Source organism: Bufo bufo, chromosome 6 (genome assembly GCF_905171765.1).
Source record: "Bufo bufo chromosome 6, aBufBuf1.1, whole genome shotgun sequence".
Taxonomy (NCBI): Eukaryota; Metazoa; Chordata; class Amphibia; order Anura; family Bufonidae; genus Bufo; species Bufo bufo.
The window spans coordinates 61573710-61590512 of NC_053394.1; the positions used below are offsets into that span (position 1 = coordinate 61573710).

The 16803-nt window shown below is 46.0% G+C and overlaps 1 protein-coding gene across 1 annotated transcript in view; it reads right to left on the minus strand.

Annotated features, from left to right (window-relative positions):
- Positions 1-15447, minus strand: part of CPEB3 (cytoplasmic polyadenylation element binding protein 3) — a 109132-nt gene extending 93685 nt beyond the window's left edge. The window contains exon 1 of the mRNA XM_040435949.1: positions 15341-15447. The gene's annotated coding sequence lies outside the window, so the exon portion shown is untranslated. The remainder of the gene's footprint in view (positions 1-15340) is intronic.
- Positions 15448-16803: the final 1356 nt, after the last annotated feature.

A 16803-nucleotide genomic window follows, 5' to 3' on the forward strand; every position in this document is an offset into this window, starting at 1 on the left:
AGAGTGCCCGCCTTGCCGTATTTGTTAGTGACCCATTCCTTGCAGTAAACCGGATGGATTCTGCTGAGACATCTGCCATGAAAGAAGTAGCCATCTTTAATAATGGTAGTGACTCCAAAATTTCTTCCCTAGATGTTTTTAGCTTGAGATGATTTTCCAGTTGTTCGAGACACAGAAACATCGCCCTAGCCACGGATGTGGCCGCAATATTTGTGTTAATGGACCCAGCCGAAGATTCCCATGCTTTTTTTAATAAGCCGTATATTTTTCGATCCATCGGATCCTTCAACTGGGATGAATCTTCAAATGGAATTGTGGTTTTCTTTGCCACTTGAATATCGACTTTAGGGATCTCTTCCCATAATTTTGTCTCTTCCAGGTCAAATAGCAGTCTGCTTTTAAATTCCCGTGGAACATATAGTTTATTTTCTGCTTCCTCCCATTCGTCTTGTATTAATTCTTTTAGATTTGAGTTCACTGGAAAAAGCTTCTTCTTTTTTGCTCTCAGGCCCCCAAACATTTCATCTTGAATGGTTCGGGCCTGCTCCTCCTCCTCGATTGCCATCGTCTGCCTTATTGCTGTTAGGAGGGGATCTAAGTCTTCTCCAGAAAAGAAGTATCTTCCTGGTTCATCCGAGAGAGAGGAAGGGGATGTTCTTCTTCCATCTCTTCTGAGTAGTATAAGCCATTTTTCTCAGAATCAGAGTCCATCTGAACCCTGAGTCATTTGGAGGGTGGTGGAGTAGGGACTTGGTTTAATCCTGCCGCATGGACTTCTTCTCTTATTATAGCTCTTAATTTTGACATAAAGGAAGGTGGTTCCTCTTTAAGAATTTTAGATAAGCAGTCCGGACATAGAGGTTTCTTATACGACTCCAGTAGTTTTTTTGGACATGTCGCACATTTTTTAGCTTTCTTTTTTGATCCCCATGGGACTTGTGTCCTGTCTCTTTCTCAGCCTAAGGTGGAAGAGAGAGCGCTAGGTTCATATATAACTCTCTATAACATCGGACAAAACAGGGCAGAGAGTGTAACTTACATGACCCTGGACGGGGGAGTCTGTACCAGCCTCCTGCTCTCCAGACATCTGGACCTCCATGATGAACAACTGAACACTCAGCCATCATCACTTAAATGGACTTACCCCATTTTGGTCCGTCCCCCCGCCGCAGCGCAACTCCGCCTCCTCTTCCTGGGGGACTCATTCCAAGGAAGAGTCAACCCCCATGCGAGGCCTCCGATTACAGAGGCCTCCATCATGCGATCTGCGCCGCCATCTTCTTCCGGCTCACGCGAACGCGCACCTCCAGTCACGTGGTCCAGAGCTCCCAACGCAGGAGAAGCGGCATCGGCGTCCCCGATACCACAGCGATTTACTTGAGGCTTACATGACCCCGACCGGGGCTTGAAAAAGTTGTCCAGGAATGGTCCCAGACCCCAGGTTTTCGGGGGAGAGCTAGGGGACCCCTTCCCAGAGGGGTGCTAGCTTAGGCTACCGGAGGCTGAGAGGAGAGGCATAAACCCCCCAACCCAGCCTCAGCCTTTTCCTAACATATCTTCTTTCTTCATCCCTTAGCAGGTCCCCGTAGGGACAGGAAGAACACTGGAGAGTGGAGGTAGGGAGGGGCCTTTTAATCTTTCTCGCTCCCTACAGAGACCAATAGGACATCCTCCAGTGGGTGCTGTCATGGAGGGACGTCCTGGAAAGATTTTTTTTAGGGGGTTAGGGACAACATATTAAAAGTTAGTGTAAAAGTTTGGTTACTCTTTAAATCTCCCCCCTACCCCATACCAGATTCACTACCATTGGTGCCCTCAAAATTCAGAAATGTCCAGGCAGCTTTTTGGCACTACATTATAAAAAGATTTCCTCTGCTCTCAAACCTTACTTAGCTAAATGTTTTCGATTCACCAGGAATCCCTTCAAGTGGCCATTTCAATGATTCCCAAACCCGAAAAAGCATCCTCTTGATAAAGCCAATTACCGCAAACTTTTAGCCACTTGCCTAAATACCACTTTATTTTCCTTGACAGTCAAGGATCAAGTTGTCTTTGCCTCAAAAGACAGGCTCCAGATAATATTAGATGCGTGACCCATCTTATCAATGTCTGCAATGTTAGGGACATGTCGACCACGCTGTTATCCCTGGACATTTATAAAGCCTTTGACACTTTGTCGCGATCCTACTTGTTTTCTGTGTTAAGTTCCTGGGGTTTCCCCTTAGAGTTTATTGCATAGCTTTAAGTGCTTTATGCTAAAGCTTTCATCCGTTATAAGGTCTTCATTCTGAGCTATTTCCTATAAAGCAGGGCTCGCGGCAGTGATGCCCTCTGTCCCCTTTACTGCTTATAATAGCACTAGAACCCCTAGCGATCCGTATTAATAACAATCCTAACATTAAAGTCGTGGTACTTGCGCCCATAGACCACAAAATGTTTATGTTCGCGGATGACATTCTTATACAGTTATCATCTCCTCATACCTCCCTCCCAAACTTGCTCTTGAATTGTCCAGGTTTGGGGCAATCTCTGGACTATCAATAGTGCGAAATCAAAAGCCTTCAATCTTTTGCTTCCGCCATCAGAAGTTTCACAACTTCGTTCAAAGTTCACTCATCAATAGTCATCTGGAGCCTGGAGTACCTAGGGCAGGGATAAGCAACCTCCGGCACTCCAGCTGTTCTGAAACTCTGGGAATCCTCCTGTCACTTCTGGGGGGGGGGGGGGAGGTGTTAGAAGAACAGCCAAGTACGTGTGCATGATGGGAGTTGGAGTCTCATAGCAGCTGGAATGCCGAAAGTTGCCGATTCCTGACCTAGAGGTTCGCCTAACGGCCTCCTATAATGCAGTCTACTTATATAAGTACTCAATTCTCTAGGTAGCTATGTAAGAGATACAATACAGTAGTATTTCACCAATATCTATTTCTATCCAGGACAGCCCACATTGTGGCGGGCTACCCCCTAACTGCTTCAGGGGTTTCCAATAATTAGGTGACACACTACATATATGGTGGGCCTGCCCCAGGGAAAAAGCCTTTGCATTAGAGTCTACTGTTCCATCAACTCGGTAGCAGGCTATAATATCAAGAAGGACTTCTAAGAGGCGTTACTTAATAAGCAAATCCCAAGAGTCCCTCCAAACCCACGAAGACTGATAGGCTTTGTCTTCTTGGCTACCAAACAGACAATTGCGGTGTCCTATTGGGTTTATATGACCTAATTTTCAGGCAGATTTTCAGGGACAAACGTTCCTACAAATGCTTATTCCTTAAAAACTGCCCATCTAAAGGTGCAGTCGATCACCCGATGAACAAGTTAAGGCCTATTGCACACGAACGTGTGGCCGTATTGCGGACTGCATTTGCGGATCCGCAATACAAGGGCACCATTCTGTGTGCATTCCGCATCACGGATGCGGACTCATTCACTTCAATGGGTCCACAAATCCGGAGATGCGGAACGGAAGCAAGGATCGCAGCCCTACAGAAACACTATGGAGTGCTTCCGTGGGGTTTTATCCTGCACTTCCGTTTCGCTAAAAGATAGGACATGTTCTATCTTTTTGCGGACCCATTAAATTGAATGGGTCCGCGATCCGCTGCTGCGGCTGCCCCACGGTGGGTGTTCGTGCATTGCGGGCCGCAGCGCGGCCACGGGGCGCACACGTTTATGTGCAAGAGGCCTAAAACGCTGATTCATCAGGTGAAACAGTCGTTCCTGCAGGCACCTAAATTATTGCTTCTGGAGAGCAGATCATGCAGTCTAAATAGCGATCTTCTGGCCAGAAACAGTGCAGCTGTGAGGACGAATGCTTCACCCCCACTAAACGAGCAGCCAGTTGTCGGGAAGGAATGCTTTCGTCCCGATAATCGGCTTCTCCAATCTCCGCAGAGAGTGTAAACTTTTTAGAAGTTAATCATATAGAAGTCTAGTCTATGTTTAACAAAAAATTAACTTCCATTCTAGCAGACCATTATAACTGGTTCTTGGAGGTCTGGATCCCTTGGACCGAGTACTCTTTCACAGATCGCCACAGCATGACCCTGCTCTCTATCCAAGAGTCCATCTATCTTTGCTGATAAACAACTATTCTACACCCACCACCCTGCGAGAGGCCCTTCCCTACCCCCCCAGTTTGTCCAAAGTCTGTCTACCATGTTTATCAAGTTAAAGGGGTTGTCTTATCTGAGACACTGTTGGCATATCACTAGGATATTCCACCAGTGTTAGTTAAGTGCAGGTCCCACCTCTCCCACTTTTATGGGGATTGTGAAAATAACTGAGCAAGTGTGCTCTGCTGTTTTTGGAAGTTCAATAGAAATGACCGTAGAGTGCACTGCGCAAGCGCGGCCACCGCTCCTTTCATTTCCATGTGACTGCCATAGGTAACCAAGCCAGCTGCTCTCCGCTCACTTGGGTGGTCCCATTCTGGAGATCGGTGCACGTCCCAGAGGTGGGACCCACACCTATCTGATGTTGGTGGCATATCCTAGCGATATGCCACCGTCTCAGATGAGACAACCCCTTTAAATGATTTAGGAGCCATATTCTACATTTATTCTGTACCGCAATGTAGTTCAAGAAATTCAGCTCCACTTCAATAAAGGAAAAATTTATTTTGCTTGCGGTAAAATCACATCCAGTTACAGTTACAAAGTCGTTGTCTACACGTTTCGGGCTACTGAAGACAATTCATGCCCTTACTCATGTCATGAGTAAGAGCGTGAATTGTCTTCAGTAGCCCGAAACGCATAGACAACGACTTTGTAACTGTAACTGGATGTGATTTTACCGCAAGCAAAATAAATTTTTCCTTTACCGAAGTGGAGCTGGATTTCTTGAACTACATTGCAATACGTTACCCAGGCCTGACACGGGTCCTCCGTGCTCACAGGTGAAGATGGGGCAGGTGAGAGCCGCTGAACTTTCCTTTCTTCTATATTTATTCTGTACCGTACAGTTTATTTACTGTTTCATCAATGCTCACCTATTTTTTGCTCTAATTTAACAAAACAAAAAGCCACAATAAAGATTTTTGTAAAAAAAGGATCATCTCCTACCAATGTTCCGTGAAACCCACTGACAGAACAGAGACGCCATCCATGTTGTATCAGCGGTTTTTACGGACCCGCAGACTTCAATGGGCGTGTTTGGTCCACATCAAAGACCAAAAAAAAAGAACGTCTCAGTGGTTTTTCCACTGACCACACAAGAAAATCAATGGGTACATGTGCTGTCTGTGGAGAACATGGACAGCACACGTCTGTGATTCGCTGACGTGTAAAAGAGGCCTTAAAAGGGTTTTGGAGACTTTAATACGGAATTGAACGGTGTAGGAATTACAACAGTTTGCATATGTTTGGAACATTCCTAAAAAGAAGGAACGCACCGGTGAGCTCAGCAACACCAAAAGACCCTGAAGACCATGGAAAACAACTGTGGTGGATGACCGAATAATTATTTCCCTGGTGAAGAAAACACCCTTCACAACAGTTGGCCAGATCAAGAACACTCTCCAGGAGGTAGGTGTATGTGTATCAAAGTCAACAATCAAGAGAAAACTTCACTAGAGTGAATACTGAGGGTTCACCACAAGATGCAAACCATTGGTGAGCCTCAAAAACAGGAAGGCCAGATTAGAGTTTGTCAAACGACCTCTAAAAAAGCCTTCACAGTTCTGGAACAACATCCTATGGACAGATGAGACCAAGATCAACTTGTACCAGAGTGATGGGAAGAGAAGAGTATGGAGAAGGAAAGGAGCTGCTCATGATCCTAAGCATACCACCTCATCAGTGAAGCATGGTGGTGGTAGTGTCATGGCGTGGGCATGTATGGCTGCCAATAGAACTGGTTCTCTATTTATTGATGATGTGACTGCTGACAAAAGCAGCAGGATGAATTCTGAGTTGTTTCGGGCAATATTATCTGCTCATATTCAGCCAAATGCTTCAGAACTTATTGGACGGCGCTTCACAGTGCAGATGGACAATCACCCAAAGCATACTGCAAAAGCAACCAAAGATTTTTTTAAGGGAAAGAAGTGGAATGTTATGCAATGGCCAAGTCAATCACCTGACCTGAATCCAATTGAGCATGAATTTCACTTGCTGAAGACAAAACTGAAGGGAAAATGCCCCAAGAACAAGCAGGAACTGAAGACAGTTGCAGTAGAGGCCTGGCAGAGCATCACCAGGGATGAAACCCAGCGTCTGGTGATGTATATGCGTTCCAGACTTCAGGCTGTAATTGACTGCAAAGGATTTGCAACCAAGTATTAAAAAGTGAAAGTTTGATTTATGATTATTATTCTGTCCCATTACTTTTGGTCCCTTAACAAGTGGGAGGCACATATGCAAACTGTTGTAATTCCTACACCGTTCACCTGATTTGGATGTAAATACCCTCAAATTAAAGCTGACAGTCTGCAGTTAAAGCACGTCTTGTTCGTTTTATTTCAAATCCATTGTGGTGGTGTATAGAGCCAAAAATCTTAGAATTGTGTCGATGTCCCAATATTTATGGACCTGGCTGTAAGTTATCAGTATCTGATCGTTGGGGGTCCAACACCTGGGGCCCCCACCGATCAGCTGTTTTGCTCTTGCAAGTGCCGCAGCGTACCAATCACAGCGCCGTACATTGTATAGCGGTTGTGCTTGGTATCACAGCTCAGCCTCATTCACTTCTATGGGGCTTAGCTGCGCCTAGGCCTGTGATGGCTAACCTCCGGCACTCCAGCTGCAGTAAAACTACAACTCCGAAGATGCCTCCCTTGTTTGGCTGTTCTCAGAACTCCATAGAAATGAATGTCGTTGTGGAGTGCCGGAGGTTAACCATCACTGGCCTAGGCCATGTGACCGATAAACGTGACGTCCCGTGGCCTAGGCAAAGCTGTGAGTAGGCCGTGGCGCTACTGTGAGCACCGCTGCCTTTTCAAACAGCTGATCAGCAGGGGTCCAGGGTGTTGGACACCCACCTTCCAGCGGATAGGTCATCAGTATGTAAGTCTCGGAAAACCCCTTTCACACGCCAATTATTTACATATAATAAAATATGTTAAAGAAAATAAAAGAAGAAGTGAAATTGTTCCCTTGGCAAGGATCAGTATGGGCACCAGCACTACGTGTGTGTGAATCTGCAGAACGAGGTGTTATTGCTTCGGCTCGGTCCTCTGGGTACGCAGAGAGATACAGCGGCGAGGATGAGCCTGTGTGATCACGGGGCTGCAGTACAGCACTGCAGCACTCCCACTGCTGGCACAATACACACCGTACCCGGAGGCCCCGCAAGTGCACCATGACAAAGTCCTGCCTGATAAACTCCGACATATTTTTCTAGTTTTGCTATCCATTTAACCTTTGAAATGCCCCTAGCAGATAGGCTGGAGAATGCTTTATCACCCCGTGTGAAATATGTGACAGTGACACATGACATCCAGCAGTGTTTATGCACCGGCATGTACTCGCCGCACCTTTCCAGGGATTAAAGGGAGGGAGGGTTTTGGAGCACGATGTGTTTGTTTGCACCGATGTCATCTCAGCACAGACAGAATACATAAACCAGGAGGAATAGAAACTGCATCTACAAGCGATAATACAGACCCCGGAAGTACAGACAGTATACGGGGGTCTGACCGGCTACGGCGCTCGCCGCTTCATTGTTTTCACATGCACAGCGGCTACTCCATACAAAATGGTGTCCCTGACACTACAGAATGGGACTACGCTGGGATTTCACTGCAAATACACGCCAAAATAGTGTGGAAAATGTGTAAAACCCCAATCAGATTTGATAACCCCCATCACCCATGTGTACGACACTGTAAATCTGTGTCAATTCCACCATATCTGAAAGCGGCGTGCCCCCTCGAGTGCTATAGCATAGCGTTATTCCCCTATAGGCTACCGGCACACACAGCGGAAAAAGTGCGCGGAATACAGATTTGACTAATCTCACGTCCACTTTGCTTTTTATTTCCGAGTGGAAAATGACCTGCTGTGTGGATTTAAAAATCTGCAGGATGTCAATTGTTCGTGGGATCCCGCACCTTCTGTACTGCGGCTTTCCCAAAGACTTCAATGGGGGTGTTATCAAAACAGAAAACCCGAAACAAAAATTGCATTAAAAAAACGCACCAAAACCGTGAGAAATAATACTGAATTATGTGTGGTTTGTTACGGATTTCATGCAGATTTTTTGCATACAAATCTGCGCTGTGTGGGTACCCTTAGGCCGCCTGCACACGTTGTGGAATACGTGCGTTTTTTCTGCGAGGTCTCCTGTGCAGAAAAAAAACGCAGCGTATTACAATACCAGCAAAGTGTGTGAGATTTCACAAATCTCATTTACACTTTACAGATTTTTTTTTTCTGTGCGGAAATTGACCCGCCGTACAGATTTCTAAATTTGCAGCATGTCAATTATTTTTTCAGCTTTAGGGCTCATGCACATGACTGCGCAGTGTTTCGCAGTCCGCAAATAGCAAATCCACAAAATACGGATGCCGGCCGCGTGCGTTCCTCAATTTGCCCATGATAGAAATGACTATTCTTGTCCAAAAAACGTTCTATTATTTATTTATTTTTTTTGCGGGGCCATGGAATGGAGCAACGGATGCGGACAGCGCGCGGAGTGTTGTCCACATCTTTTGCGGCCCCATTGAAGTGAATGCGGACCCAAACAACGGTCGTGTGCACGAGCCCTAAGCTGCGGATTTCACCCTTTTCAATGGAAGGTTGAGATCTACAGAAAAAACACATCTAATCTGTCGCACAGCTGGTTAAAAAAGGGGAATTGCGACTATTTTACGACTAAAATAGTCGCGAGTCCCTTAGTAAATGTGCCCCAATGAATGGATCCTAAGGCCTCATGCACACGACCGTTGTGTGTTTTGCAGTCCGCACGGATGGCGTCTGTGTGCGTTTTGAATAGTGAACCTTGAATTCCTCTGGAGGAGGGACCTGCACTATTGCCCCCAATTTCAATAGCTTTTGGACATCCGCGTAAAGTTGATCCTGAAGCGAAACTGACTGGAAATCTGTAGTCTGAAACAGCTGTGGTGGAGGGAAGAAAAACTCTATTCTGAACCCTTTCTGGATGGACTCCAGAATATACGGATTCTTGGTTATCTGGATCCATTTTTCCCAAAAGAATTGGAGTCTGCCCCCTACTGGCCTGGCGTCATTGTCTTTCTGTCTTGGCATTGGGATTAAAGAGAAACCCTCTGCCTTTTCCCCCTTTCGGGTAGCTCCATCTTCCCGTCTTCCCTTTACTCTTAGGAGTGTTTTGGAAACTGCTGGCCGGCTTACGAAAGGGCAATGGCTTCTTACTTTTTTCTCCTCAGGGAAACCCTTCTTTTTATCTGCCGTCTTCTCCAGAATTTCGTCTAATACCGGGCCGAAGAGGTGGGACCCTTTAAGAGGTATAGCGCAAAGTTTATTTTTAGAGGCTATATCCCCTGACCAGGATTTTAGCCACAACGCTCTCCTAGCTGTATTAGTCAAGGAATCTGTCTTTGATGCAAATCTTATGGACTCAGCTGAAGCGTCTGCCATAAAGACGCGGCTAACTTAAATAAAGGCAGAGAACCCAGGATCTCTTCCCTAGAGGTGTCCTGTTTAAGATGATCCTCCAGCTGATTCACCCATAAACACATAGATCTGGCATACTGAGGTAGCTGCGATGTTAGTATTGATCGTGTTAGCGGATACCTCCCACGCTCTCTTGAGTAATCCATCAATCTTCCTATCCATTGGATTTTTTAATTGAGCCGAATCCTCAAATGGTATTGTGGTTCTTTTAACCACTTTCGCTACCTGGATATCAACTTTAGGGACCACATCCCACAGTTTTGTATCCTCAGGGTTGAAAAGCAACCTATTTTTTAATTCACGTGGTACATATAACTTCCTATCTGCATCCGCCCACTCGTCAATTACTAAGTCCTTTAAATTTTCATTTACAGGGAACAACTTATTTTTCTTTGCTTTTAACCCGCCGAACATTTCATCCTGAACTGAGCGAGTCTGCTCTTCTTCCTCAATATCCATTGTCTGTCTTACTGCAGACAGAAGGGGGTCTAAATCTTCTTGTGAAAAAAGATATCTTTTAAGATCATCAGCAAAATATGACGAACCCTGATCTTCTTCCATCTCTTCTGAAAGATACAACCCCTCTTCCTCAGACTCTGACTCCAAAAGTACTCTGGGTCTTTTTGCGGGAGGGGAACCAGCGCACGGTTTCGGAACCATACTGGAAATGGCCGCCTGAATTTCCTCTTTCACAATTACTCTTAAAGGGAATCTGTCACTAGCAATTTACCCAATTTTTTTTTTCATGAATACATGTTTAACAGAGTACCTTTTTTCTATCTGTCTGATTCTTTTGATTGTCAGTTTTGTCAGTTCTTCAAAAAATCGATTCTTATGATATGTAAATGACGCTGTAAGGAGCCCAGAGGGGCGTTCTTCTTTCTCCACGGTGCCCAGGAACGCCCCTCTGAAGTGCCGTGCCCGCCGAAATTTCAAATCTAATAACGCCTCCAAGTTCATCTAAATCCCCTCCCAGAGGCGCGGCTAAGTGCTCAACACCCCCCCCCTCCTCAGCGCCGCGCTCTGCGGCAAACACCCCGATCCTCCTCTCGCCGGCATCCCAAATCCCGCGCAGGCGCAGTGCCGTCACTCATCTCATCATAGCGCAGGCAATCGCTGGCACTGCGCCTGCGCGGGATTTGGGATGCCGGCGAGAGGAGGATCGGGGTGCCGCAGAGCGCGGCGCTGAGGAGGGGGGTGTTGAGCACATAGCCGCGCCTCTGGGAGGCGTTATTAGTTTTCAAATTTCAGCGGGCACGGCACTTCAGAGGGGCGTTCCTGGGCACCGTGGAGAAAGAAGAACGCCCCTCTGGGCTCCTTACAGCGTCATTTACATATCACAAGAATCGATTTTTTGAAGAAATGACAAAACTGACAATCAAAAGAATAAGACAGATGGAAAAAAGGTACTCTGTTAAACATGTATTCATGAAAAAAAATTTGGGGTAAATTGCTAGTGACAGATTTCCTTTAAATCTGACAAAAAAGATGATTGCTCTTCTCTGAGAATTTTCGCCAGACATTCACTACATAAAGCTTTTTTATATGACTCTGGCATCTTTTTCGAACAGATAGCACATCTTCTTGCTTTCTTTTTAGGGTCTCCCAGAGATTTAACTGTCGAGTCTCTCTCTCCCTACAGGAGGAGGAGAGAGAGAGAGTCCATTAGCTCAAATTGCACTGCATAAAAAGGTGATAGACCGTCAGGTCCATAAATATTGGGACATCGACACAATTCTAACATTTTTGGCTCTATACACCACCACAATTGATTTGAAATGAAATGAACAAGATGTGCTTTAACTGCAGACTGTCAGCTTTAATTTGAGGGTATTTACATCCAAATCAGGTGAACGGTGCAGGAATTACAACAGTTTGCATATGTGCCTCCCACTTGTTAAGGGACCAAAAGTAATGGGACATAATAATAATCATAAATACAACTTTCACTTTTTAATACTTGGTTGCAAATCCTTTGCAGTCAATTACAGCCTGAAGTCTGGAACGCATAGACATCACCAGACGCTGGGTTTCATCCCTGGTGATGCTCTGCCAAGGCCTCTACTGCAACTGTCTTCAGTTCCTGCTTGTTCTTGGGGCATTTACCCTTCAGTTTTGTCTTCAGCAAGTGAAATGCATGCTCAATCGGATTCAGGTCAGGTGATTGACTTGGCCATTGCATAACATTCCACTTCTTTCCCTTAAAAAACTCTTGCAGTATGCTTTGGGTCATTGTCCATCTGTACTGTGAAGCGCCGTCCAATGAGTTCTGAAGCATTTGGTTGAATATGAGCAGATAATATTGCCCGAAACACTTCAGAATTCATCCTGCTGCTTTTGTCAGCAGTCACATCATCAATAAATACAAGAGAACCAGTTCCATTGGCAGCCATACATGCCCACGCCATGACACTACTACCACCATGATTCACTGATGAGGTGGTATGCTTAGGATCATGAGCAGTTCCTTTCCATCTCCATACTCTTCTCTTCCCATCACTCTGGTACAAGGTCTCATCTGTCCATAGGATGTTGTTCCAGAACTGTTAAGGCTTTTTTTTATGTCGTTTGGCAAACTCTAATCTGGCCTCCCTGTTTTTGAGGCTCACCAATGGTTTACATCTTGTGGTGAACCCTCTGTATTCCTTCTGGTGAAGTCTTCTCTTGATTGTTGACTTTGACACACACACACCTACCTCCTGGAGAGTGTTCTTGAACTGGCTAACTGTTGTGAAGGGTGTTTTCTTCACCAGGGAAAGAATTCTTCAGTCATCCACCACAGTTGTTTTCCGTTGTCTTCCGGGTCTATTGGTATTGCTGAGCTCAGCGATGCGTTCCTTCTTTTTAAGAATGTTCCAAACAGTTGTTTTGGCCAGGCCTAATCTTTTTGCTATCTCTCTGATGGGTTTGTTGTGTTTTTTCAGCCTAATGATGGCTTGCTTCACTGATAGTGACAGCTCTTTGGATCTCATCTTGAGAGTTGGCAGCAACAGATTCCAAATGCAAATAGCACACTTGAAATGAACTCTGGACCTTTTATCTGCTCATTGTAATTGGGATAATGAGGGAGTAACACACACCTGGCCATGGAACAGCTGAGAAGCCAATTGTCCCATTACTTTTGGTTCCTTAACAAGTGGGAGGCACATATGCAAACTGTTGTAATTCCTACACCGTTCACCTGATTTGGATGTAAATACCCTCAAATTAAAGCTGACAGTCTGCAGTTAAAGCACATCTTGTTTGTTTCATTTCAAATCCATTGTGGTGTTAATAAAGCCAAAAATGTTAGAATTGTGTCGATGTCCCAATATTTATGGACGTGACTGTGTGAGCCCCCCTTCTCAGGCACTTACATGACCCTGGACAGGGATGTCTGCACTAGTCTCCTGCATAGCCGACATCTGGACCTCCATGACTCAGACTGACACAGCTGACATCACATTTATGTCCTACCTGGCCCATCCTGTCGCCGCGCAGCTCCGCCTCCCCTCTTCCTGGGGGGACTCATTCCAAAGAAGAGTCAACCCCCTCTGCATGCGACCGCCGTCCCAGTCTCCGGCGTTACCTGGGCGCCGCCATCTTCTTCCGACCATGTGATCCAGACTTCCGGTCACATGGTCATCGCCCGCACGCCGACAGGAGGAGCGCAGGAGCCGCAGCAGAGCCCAGAGCTCCCAACCGGAAGAAGCAGCCTCGGCGTCCCACGATACAGCGGCATACAGGTACAGGGGTAACGGGGTATCGGGGTCAGCTAGGGGACCTCTACCCAGAGAGGTGCTAGCGCTAGGCCTCCTGAACCTGAAGAGGATAGGCAGAAACCCCCCAACCAGATTCGGCCTATATCCTTCTATTCCCTATAGCAGGGAACAACATCTCTCTGCTCCTATCCCTGTAGGGACAGGAAGAACACTGGAGAGTGGGGTGGGAGGGTGCCTTTTAATCTCCATTCGCTACAGAGACCAATAGGACAACCTCTCCATGGGTGCTGTCATGGAGGGACGTCCTGGAAAAACGCAGATGCAAAAAACACCTCTAAAAAACTATGGGGGGAGATTTATCAAGGTGGGCGCCTTGTGCACCGGTCTTGAGATCTCTTACTGGCCTCTTCATAAGTTAGGCGCATCCTCCGGCAGTCCGTGCGCCTGAAGAGAACTCTACGGCCGCTCAGAGCTGCCGTAGATCTCTGCACGAATAGACTGTCGGACGTGAAGATAAATTTGTCTCTGCAGCTGGCCACGGCCCCTTTCATTTTGGAAAAGTGTTGAGAACAGCGTAAAAAAGGCACTAGTGACTATGGGGGTCATTTACTATACTGAAATACGCCTAAATTAGGCCTAGTTCAAGTGCAGATGGCAGATTAACGGGTAGTTGTGCCGCTATCTTGCGTCTTCGCCCCGCTCACACCAGGTCTAAAACTGTGGGTGTGGCGTGGGCGAGGAAGGGCCGTCTCATTCATAATTTTCTACGCCTGTTTTAGACGTATAAAATTGTCTAAACGTAAGACAGCTCGCAAGCTGTCTTACATTTAGAACTGGCACTGAATGCGCCAAAGTTATGGAGAGGGCGATGCATCTTCATAACTTTGGCGGACTCACCGCCAGCTATGGGCCTTTATTAAGACTGGCGTCTACATATATATTTTTTTTAAAGTTGCAAGCCCATTTGTGGCTTTTTAACGCTACTTTTCGGGCGCAAGGAGATAATAAATCTCCCCCCAGGTGTGAATCCAGCCTGAAGGTCCGTATCCACACGCCGTTTTTTTTTTTCCTTAGTCATGTGAACAATAACCATATCCTTGCATTATTCCTCGCGGTCATTTTGCTCCACTGCATGAGAAGTTCATAGCACAAACTTGTCCGCAACCGGAAACTGCGCCAGTAAAAAGAAATAGGGGGGGAAGATATTCTTATGGCAAATATTTTTTATCAACATTTAAGTTATTTTTAAACACATCCGCAATCGTGGCACGCCATATATCGTTGCGGAGCTCTTAAAGGGGAACAGACACAGACATCTACGTTACTAGTAGTTTTGAGCAAACTTGTGTTTTAAGTTCGGCGTCTAAAGTTCGGGTTATCGAAGAATCACGTTATGGATTCTAAATTCCGTTATGGTCCGTAGTAGCGGAATCCATAACGCGATTGTTCGATAACCCGAACCCGAACTTTAGACGCCGAACTTAAAACACACGTTCGCTCAACAGTAGTTACTATTAATTATGCCGACTGCAGATTTTTGCAGCCATTAAAGGAAAACCTTTGATAAAGCGTTTTTTTCTGCATGTCTCATATGGGATCAGATCCCGTTTCCGAGCGCGTACATTATTCTCGGAGATGATGGAAACGTTATTAATTGTGTTTTTTTACCGCAAGGCAGACGACCGTATCAACCATTGGAACGTTTGGCATTATTTTAGCACCCTGGCCATTACAATCACCGCTGTTGGGATCGTTAATGATCGCCGTCACGCCGGTGGCCAGGATAACTTATCAATTACTAATCAGCCGCTGAATTATCGCCCAGAACCAATGTGCCTTTCTCCTCAAGGTCAAGCCATCTTTCCTCCACAGGATCTCACACAACCTCTGGCAACTTTTCCCGGTCCACAGCCCCCTGCATACCCCCATGTACTTATCACATGCAGCCTGCTGCAGATGCTCCTCACTAATCACCCTCCAAATAATGCAGTTTAATTAGTAAATGATTAATGACGGCAGGTGGGGTGCGGGGATCGGATTGGATTACCTTATTTGCGATCACTTGGTAACAGATCGATGATCAATTCCTGGTGTCCTTCTTTCGATTTGCTTATAAAGCTGGCGAGCGACCCGATCGCCAAGAGCACTTTGACAACTGGGAGCTTAGTGCGCAGGCGCCCGCGCTGGATCACGGGAGATGTAGTTCTTCTGAGCGGAGGCGCATGATAGCTGGGCTGGGAGTGTGTAGTTTTCCAGAACTGCAGTGTCAGTAGCCGTGAGCCTGCCTCCCTCCTGTCAGATGATATACACTGCGCAACCACACAGGCATGCCAAGCCGCCTCCGTCATAGTGCATGCTGCTGTGAGGTCATCAGCGCCCTGTCAGGTCGTCATTAGAGTGGCCAAGACTGGTACGGGCGGCAGCCAATCACATCGCTTCTATCATTCTGTAACCTGCACTGGGAAAATAAAAGCTGGATTTCTATTGGTTGCTATAGGCAACCCCTTCCCCTGAGTATTAGGGCTCATGCTAATACTCAGGCTCTTTTTATTTTTTGCAGACATACAGAAACAGAATGCCACGGAGTAACTTCAGTTTTTTTTGCGGACCCATTGAAATGAATTGTTCTGCAAAATAACGGAATGAAACGGAAAGAATATACGTTTGTGTGCATGAGCCTTTAGACATGTTGTCCAGTATATAATATTTGCACGTAATTCACTCCCTGTATGTGGTGGGTGAACCTAGAAACATTTTCCATCTTACACGCTGATGTGGCTGAGAAGGCATATTCTTGCCGTAAATTAATGAATTACACGGCCTAATGATCCAATCAACTCCTTCGCCATCAAAATGTTTAGATTAGCCCCGCACATATCCAACCACGCAGCACAGTTGAGACTCAGCCGCGCATCAGTTGGGTACCGCGCGCCGGTAATTACACTCGTTAGTACCGCACTGTTTAGGCTAGGGCTACACGGAGACACGTGTCGTGCAACAAAAAAGGGTACAGCTACAGGCGACATTTCATGTGATGTATTTCAATGGTGTCACAACGTGACATGCTGCCACTGCGATGCGACAGTCACAAAAAAATCAGACTTGGAATGGACTTTTCACGACTGTCGCATTGCAGTGGCATCCTGTCATTGAAATACATTACATCAAATGTTGCGCAACTTTGCACAGACACATGTCGCCATGTAGCCCTAGTATTAGGACTCCTGCACATGAACATATTTTTCTTCCATTTCCAACCCATATTTTTACAGGTCCGTAGGCAGAACCATTCATTTCAATGGAGCTTGAAAAAAACGGAAATTACTGTGTGCATTCTGTGTCTGTATATCCGTTCCACAAATTTTTTTTGAATGTGTCCTATTCTTGTCCGTTTTGCGGACAGGAATTGTTACAATAGATGGTTGTACCCTGTTTATGTTTTATTGTAATAGTACAGGTCCTCTGCAGCAGCGCCACGCCAAGATTCCTCAACCACCACAGAAACCCTTA